Source organism: Capra hircus, chromosome 8 (assembly GCF_001704415.2).
Source record: "Capra hircus breed San Clemente chromosome 8, ASM170441v1, whole genome shotgun sequence".
NCBI classification, from domain to species: Eukaryota; Metazoa; Chordata; class Mammalia; order Artiodactyla; family Bovidae; genus Capra; species Capra hircus.
Window position 1 is genome coordinate 29696246 of NC_030815.1, and position 7749 is coordinate 29703994.

Sequence of the window (7749 nt, forward strand, 5' to 3'; positions counted from 1 at the left end):
ACAGGCCTTTGTACCTATTTGCTGAAATGTTAGCCAGATTATAGCTGAAAATTCTGCTAATTCTGGGGAAGTTTTTGGTCTTGTGCCTGGAACTATTGAAACATACATTCACACCTACCACATGTAACACTTAGCAGCATAATTTCCAGCACAACACTTTCATACTTTATTTTTAAAAGAAACAGAGCAGAGACTAAAGACCTGCACTCACTCTGCGGCTTTTTGCAGGAGGCTCCACAAAAGGTGGAGAGGATGGCTTCTGCGATGAAGGGAGGGTTGTTTTGCATTTTTAAAGGAAAGGAGCCACACAAATCTTTGCTCAGAATCAGGGAACTCAGGATGCTGAAACCTAACATTTGCACCTGCACATAAATAGAAAATAATAATAATAATAGTAATGTGCAAGGCTCTGGCAAAAGAGTAATGATTATCTCATAAATCCCAGCAAAAGTATTTTAAAACATCTTACTGTAGCCCCTTTTGTGTTAAAACTGAAAAAGGGAGGTTCTTAAAATGTTAAAGACTCAGACCAGCTCTGTGCTTAAACGCCCGATCTTTTCTCCCAGCCAGGGCAGTTCCCACCCCACTAGGTTACTTCTAAACAGGCATTGTCCTGCCGGCCTAAATTGCATGCCAGAATTACAAAACCCGCTCACTTTACACCAACGTCTCTATTTAGACTGCAGAGTTGAGAAAGCAAAGGCTATTTCAACTTCAACTCCCTTAGCAAACAGAAGAAAAGGCATCTGACTCGCCAACTTTTCCAGCTGGTCCTTGGGGTCTGGTCGCCGGTCTCCGCCGCAGCGCGCGGGCGCCGACCGCCAGTCTGCCACCAGGGGGCGCAGCATCCTTTGTCCTGACACAGGCATTGAAAGCAGGCTATGCAGCTGGCTGGGCCTCCCCGAAAATCTGACTTTCACTCCTTTCATGGTTTCTCTCTGGAACCAACCCACTCCCCGGGCCGCTTCATTCATTTTAAAACCGTTTCTTCTTCCCTGATGCTCACAGTCTCCCTCCATCTCATCTCAGATCTGGGCATGTTACTGGACTCTGGTCAAGTTTCTAAAAGGGCTTTTCAGAGGCACCAGTCCAACCCCAGCTGCTCTTCCTCTGCAAAGCTTAGGAGACCCGGGCCCTAGCTTATCATTTGCTGTCACTTGGAGGCCCCTCAGTTGAGGATGTTTCTAAAGATTCTTCCAGAATGAAGGAGCCTCAAAGACAAGACTAGCTTTCTGGAAGAATTATTACATTCATTCTCTAATAGCCCTCCCCTTCCTCTCAAAAAATAATAACAAACAAATGAAATGACCCCCCACCCCCACCCCAACAACCCGGCAGTGTTCAGCTTCACCACCCCTCCTGCCCCTGAACAATCTCAGGTCAGCTTTTGCAGGTAGACACCTACCCTCGGGGACCAGCTAAAGCATCCTTTCAGCCACACCTCTTACCACTCACTGTGCTCCCCAAGCAAGGCAACTGCCTCCTCCTACCCTCAACAGCTTGGCTGTATCTATTCTCCAGCAGAAAGAAATCCACCCAGATACCAAAGACTCAGAGTTGTCATCTTTCAGGGATAAAGAAACAGCCGTTTCTACTTTAAAACACACTTGTAGCCCTGCCCCTACAAACAGACAGAACACAGACAAAATGCAAACCCTTAGATCCCTAAAAATCCACTGTTCCGCAGGAGTAGGGCACAGGGTTCCTATCCAGGCCTTTGAAAGGCAGCTGCTCTATTTACATGGAAAGATGTCAAGTTTACAGTGTTTTCCCTGCCTCTCATTTTAGCCTCAGAGCAACTCTCAGAGACAGGCAGCAAAGTCTCAAGCCCAAGACATCTGCTCCAGCCTTGGAGCTAGCACAGGGCAGGGGAAGCACTTTGGGGGCAGTACTCAGGTGACCGGGGTCTGAGGAGAGCTGTGGGCCCAACTGCTGTCACAGACGAGCCGCAGGATATCTGCACTGAGAGACCCATGGTTTGGTCTCCTGAAAAACTGTGGCCTGAGTAAGTGCCTAGATGGGGCAGGAAGAGAGGAAAGGAAGGGGTGATATTAACTCTAACGTGACCTTCTTTTTATCTCTGGCTTTCTTCACTTCCATTTTCTCCCCACGCACCTTAGCTAATGCAGAAGGGTGGAAGTGCTGAGCCTGGGGACAGATAGCCCCAGCCAGTCCACCTAATGTGAGCTGGCTTCTCCTTCTTCATAAAGTAATGATAAGGTCTGTCCGATAGGGAAGAGAGTCACTAAAGGACAAAAAAGGTCAGTGGTATTCTGGACAGGGGGGAAGAGCAGAGTGGGAGGCTTTTACTTTCATTTTATGCCCCTTTGTATTTTGATTTATGCATATTATTACTTTCATAATTTGATTTTAAAATTTTTATTGGGGCTAATGATGCTCTTCAGAACTGCTGTAGTGATGACTTACGTAAAGTGTCTGGTGTGCACGTGGTCTGGCACGGAGTTGATGCTTCCTGAACAGTAGTTTACTTTAGCAATCACAAGACCCTCAAAACTGAGCAAACGGAATGCAAAATCAAGAATCTCGGAGTATAGTGCAGACTCCGCTCTCAGCTCACTGTGTCCTCTTAGGAAGTCAACTACCTTCTCTGAGCCTTTGTTTCCTCATCTGTAAAATTATGAGGTGCAGGCCAGTTGATTTGAAAAACTATGGGGAGGACAGAGCAGGGCTCAACTCTCCCTCCAAAGTGACCAAGGCACCTTTTAAAACTCAGCTACACGCTTTGCAAAGGAGGTCTCTTAATCTTGAGTTCATCAGAGACCCTTCCTAAAAGTTGTCAACTAGGGTAGGCGGAAAGGGCCAGACACAGCTGAACAAGTTTTAAAATAATACAGGAATTACATTAGGAAACAAAAATACATCAACACTGGGAAGGCCATCAACTTAAGAGGGTGGGGAAGGTGGGAAAAGATAGTTTAGGCTCTTCTCTGGGTGCAGTTGGCACCATGATGATTTCCTGACGAAAGAGTTGTCATTGGTTGGCAGAGGGGATGAAATTCAAGGCCCAGCCAGGGTCAGCCCCAGTCCAGTCTCCTAGGCTGAGAGTTTTATGTGGGCGCAGGGCTGGCCTTGGAGAGACTAGACCCTCCCCTTAACACAACCATAAGGAGAGCTGCCCAGGAGAATTGGACAAAAACACCTCTGAGGTTTCTTCCAACATTACCTGAACCACCACCACTATCACCAGCACAACAAAAGTGGGAGACTGGCTCATAGAAGGCAGAGATGCTCAGACAATAACACTTCAGCAGCTTGATTGGGGAGACCTTTTCTGGGGCAACCCAGCTCCTGATAATCCAATGGAGGCTTGTTTCTGGAACATGCGTGGATTCACTTCCCACCCTGCTCAAAATCAAATTTTTCCTTATAGTCTCCTTTGCCAGTGCTGGGCCTTTGGGGAGAGGATGGCAGGTAGTCTGATGGGTAGGAAGGTTGAGACTCCTTTCACCCTGTGGTCTTCTTCCTATTTAAAGCAGCACCGCCTGTCACAGCAGCCTCTTGCCAATATTGGAGGCAGGAATATTTTTCTGACATTGTAAGGGGGGTGTTCAGAGCATATGGGAGGCCCTTTCCCAAGGCCACTACAGGGTAGAAATTGGTTTCACCCTCTCCCCAGGAGGAATCTTCAGCCTCCACCGCCCCCCCCAACCCCGCCCCGTCCCCACTCTGGAGGTCAGACTCAAAAAATATCTACATTTCTATTTTTTAAAAAAGGAGAAAAGTGGATTTTTTTTCGTATCTCTGAATTATCTGACCATGCCTGTTACAATGACATCTCCTCCCGAAGCCCGTGTTGTCACTGCCTAAAGAGAAGGCAGTGCTTTCTGTTCTTGTGGGATCTGAAATAACGGTACCAAAGTATGGGGACACCTGAAAGACCCCTCCCTTTTTTTATGAGGCTAGCGATCTAAGAGACGGGAAGGGGTGGGGGGAGAGGGTGGAGGAAGGAGTCTCCTGTAGAGAGGCATCCGCAGGTAGCAGCAGCTCTGCCTGATTTCCAGAGAAAAACTAAGTAAATACAAACTGCTCCATCAATCATCACGCTTTGACAAACATATTCCTCGAACTTCAGTGTCTTTCAGAGAAATACCTTCCGTTGTACATTACAAGTCAATTTCAATGGCAGTTCTGAATGTCTGGCCACTTGTTAAAATGCTTTCTGCGCTTGCTTTTCTGTGTGGTTCTTTTCTGTGCCCGTTTGTATCTCTAATAAGCAGCATTGTTTATTATCCTTGGGTCCGTGCCCCTGGGACTGAACTGAAATAGAACAGGAGTGCCGAGTTTGAGCGCTGGAAAATACTTCGGGTTTCCCAGGCCCCTGAGGGGTCTCTGGGGCAGAGGAGACAGCCGCGTGGGGAAAGCCCACCCATGTGTGTGCGCCCTGCGAAGAGCAAGCTTTGCAAGAGTTGTTCCAGACTCCCTTAGGTCCTGGGCAAGGATGCTGAGATGAGTCCACAGGAAGGAGGCACATGGGTATGGGAAATGCCACTAAGGTCTGGGACTAGGTGTTTGACTTAAGGGCCAAACAGTCTAATATTGCCAGGATCATAAAAAGAGACTGTGGCGCGGGAAAGGTTCTGAGCTGTCTTTTAGGTTCGAAGTCTCAATACTCATCCCCGTGCAATTAATTCTCACGAATAAATTCTCTTTCTTCTACACAGCCCTTCAGTCTCTGTTGTCAAAACGAGCATCCTAAACAAGACGAGGATTACCCCCCTTCTTCCCTGCAGTTGCCTAATATTTCTCCCCATTTCGTTTTCAGCCGGGTGCTTTGTAACCATGGGATGGAAGCGCGTGCGCCGAGAAATAAAGCTCCACTGTACCCCTAGCTTCACAGACTTTCGGCCCCCTCCAACCGCCAAATCGGCCCCTCCGTAAGGCCTCTCCCAATTCCACTGCTCCCGAAACAGAGTGGGGTTCGTTATCAAAAAGCAGAAACCCGCATCGGAGATACAACCCGGCATGCCTTCCGCGTCTGGGGGAAATTTTTCCGGTATAGCCCAGCCTGCGTTTAAACGTCCACCCCACTTTAATGTCAGGGCGGGATCTGCCGGAGAGTTTGCCGGAAAGAATGCTATTAAACCGCGTGAGCTAGACCCTGGCTGTGTGCTTCCCAAGCGAGACTTCTAGACCCAGGGCCCAGCCCGAACTGTCCTTGCCACAGGTTCATGTGAGAGACAAGCCCCTGTCGGCAACTTCCGAAATTTCCTCCAACAGGCTGCAAAGACTGCTCAAATTGTCCTTCCTAGCTCCACTCCCTCATCCAGTTTGTTTTAAAATACAGAGATTCTGTTTGCTCGTAAGAACAGAGTGATTTCCCTCAAGCAACTCCTGCAAGAGCTTTAAGCAGCCTCTGGGTTGCAGCGCGTCCAAGCGTCTGAGGAGTTTTCCGAATTTCCAGAAGTAGTAAAGAGAATTTTGGTGCCGGAGAAAGTGCGGGGTATGCGAGTGCCGGGTGGGGGTGGGCGCCGAGGAAGCCGCCTGGAGGCTTTTTGTTTTTTAAAGTTAGACTTGCACCGAGGTGCCAGTACAAACGGCACTGCTTCGTGGTTTCCTAATTTAGAGAATCGAGCTGAGTTTGGGCCCATCGTTGAAGCCAGGGGCCCCGCTCAGCGTACTATTAACAGTTTTCCAAGAGCGAGCAGGAGCGGGCGCAGCTCACTGGGCACTGCCAGGCGCAGCTGACTTTGTCCGCTGCTCCCGGCTCTCCGCTCCTCTCCCTTCTCGTGCCAACCCCAGAGCCATCCCATCGCTGCCAGGATTGCTCCGGGGAAGTGAGGGCCGAATGTCTAGGCTGCAGAATCTCCCAACAGGTAGTTTCACCCGGAGCTGGCAAGGCTTAAATATCAAAGGTTGGGTCGCACGGGCTGCATTAAACTAGAGCACGGACGCGGTCACCGGAGCAAGGAGAAGAAAAGTTGCTTTCTGGGAGTCACTTTAAATAACCCCATTTTCTCTCCAATCTCCAACTTCTCTCGAAATAGCGCGAGCTGTGCCATTTGGAATGGCACTCAATGAGCCTAAATAAGCCGCTTCAGGCTGTAAACTCATATCCGATTTGAATTCTTTCCCCCCCTCAGTAGTTACTAGAGAACCCAGCTCGGCTTTGGAGCGATAGGTATTTATTTCAGAATTGGGAGATTCGCCTTCGAAACGTCGTAGGCTCCAGGGCAAAAGAGGAAAAGGCTGTGTTGCACTTGGATGATATAATTGAATTATGCCTTTCCCTGGTGTGCAGTGAGGAAAAGCAGGATGCCAGGCAGTATGTGGAATGGGCGGCGGCAGCCTCGCGCTCCAACGAGCGAGCGCACCACACTTCCTTCCCAGGGCGCGGGGAGAAGTTGGGTTGGGCCACTGTGTCCTGCCTCCAGCAAGGATGTGCACCAGCTGGAATGTCGTCCCAGCAGCACGATCCTGACTGCGTGGCCCCCTCCCTTCGGGGGCACTCTCCCAAAGGTGCCCGCCGGAGTCCGTGGACGCACGTGGTACATGGAGACCCGGCGCGCGACTCGAAACCGCGCGTATCACCCCAAAGATCCTAGGCGCGCGCAAGGCCCTCACCGGGTGAGGGAAGGTGGGGGACCCGGCCCTAGAGCCAGCGGATCTAATCCCGCTTTGGCAGACGAGCTCTGCGCTGTCATGGGGTAATGCTTTCCGCACGACGCAAATCGCGGAACTCCGGCTCTGCCTGGTCAGTCTCCTAGAGAAATGTTCTCAAACTTTCCCGGGGTACTGGCCCCTAGAAGCCTCTGGGGCCATAAGCGAACCTGACCCGGGAGACTTGGATCTTTAACCGCCTGAGGACCTGGCGTCCCAATAACACCCAGCCGGCTCCCCCATGCCTTCCCCAGTACGGCTTGCTTGCGCTGCGCCTCCACCGCTAACCACGCTACCCAAACTTTCCAAAGTTTTCTACAGCTTCACCACCTCCAGTTCGCCTCGGCTGCAGCGGGCGAGAGGAGAAAAAGAACCCCCCCCCCCCCCCGCACACACCCTCCCTCCACCTCTCTTTCTCGCCTCTCCCTCCCACCTTCGGCCTCCCGTGTGAGTCCAAACCTTGCAAGTCGGAGCGTGCGGCTGTGGAGCCCCCGAAGGCACCGACTCTGCAGGGGACGGATTTCTCGCCGCATCCCCCACTCTCAGAGCCTCGGCCGTTCCGCCCCCTCCTCCCCCACCTCGTTTGCGGCGCAGGGACCTGTGGGCTTGTAATTTAGTTTTGTTCAAATTTAGTTTTTTATCCCCCCTTTTCATTTTAAAGATTTTTTTTCTTCTTTGAGATTACACTCTGTTGGAGCTCAAGAGGCTGCCTGCCTTCCAGTTTCCCTGCGCGGGGTTCGGGGGACGCATCCTTCGCGCCGGGCGGGTTGTCTTGCGAGTGGGGCCAAGGGCTCCCAGGCCGTGATTTCTCCAGCTGGGTTTCGTCTCCCTGAGAGACCCTCCATCCTGGCGAGGGGGCAAATTCGTGGCGGAGTTCAGCCTCAAGGCAAGCCTCCTGGGCCGCCACCGCACCCCACCCCGCCCCCTACCCCCGCCAGAGCTACGGCTGCAGTTGGTTCCAGGGATGTTTTTATACCAGTTTAGGAGACAGAGTAGGCAGTAGAGGGGAGACCCTATTCTAACACCTTCCTGAGGTCTTCCTACACAAGGAAAATTCGAGGTAGAAAGGTTGCCTCCCTCCAGGTTCCGCAGCGACGCGCGCCCCACCAGGAGACCCCCGCACAAATGCCC

General features: G+C 51.2%; 1 long non-coding RNA gene across 2 annotated transcripts in view; it reads right to left on the reverse strand.

Moving 5' to 3' along the window:
- The window catches only part of LOC106502397, a 28535-nt gene extending 20993 nt beyond the window's left edge, over positions 1–7542 (reverse strand). Inside the window, exon 1 of one of the 2 annotated variants that reach the window (XR_001918427.1) lies at positions 7052–7542. This is a non-coding gene — a long non-coding RNA (uncharacterized LOC106502397). The remainder of the gene's footprint in view (positions 1–7051) is intronic. The other variant, XR_001918428.1, reaches the window with a different exon arrangement.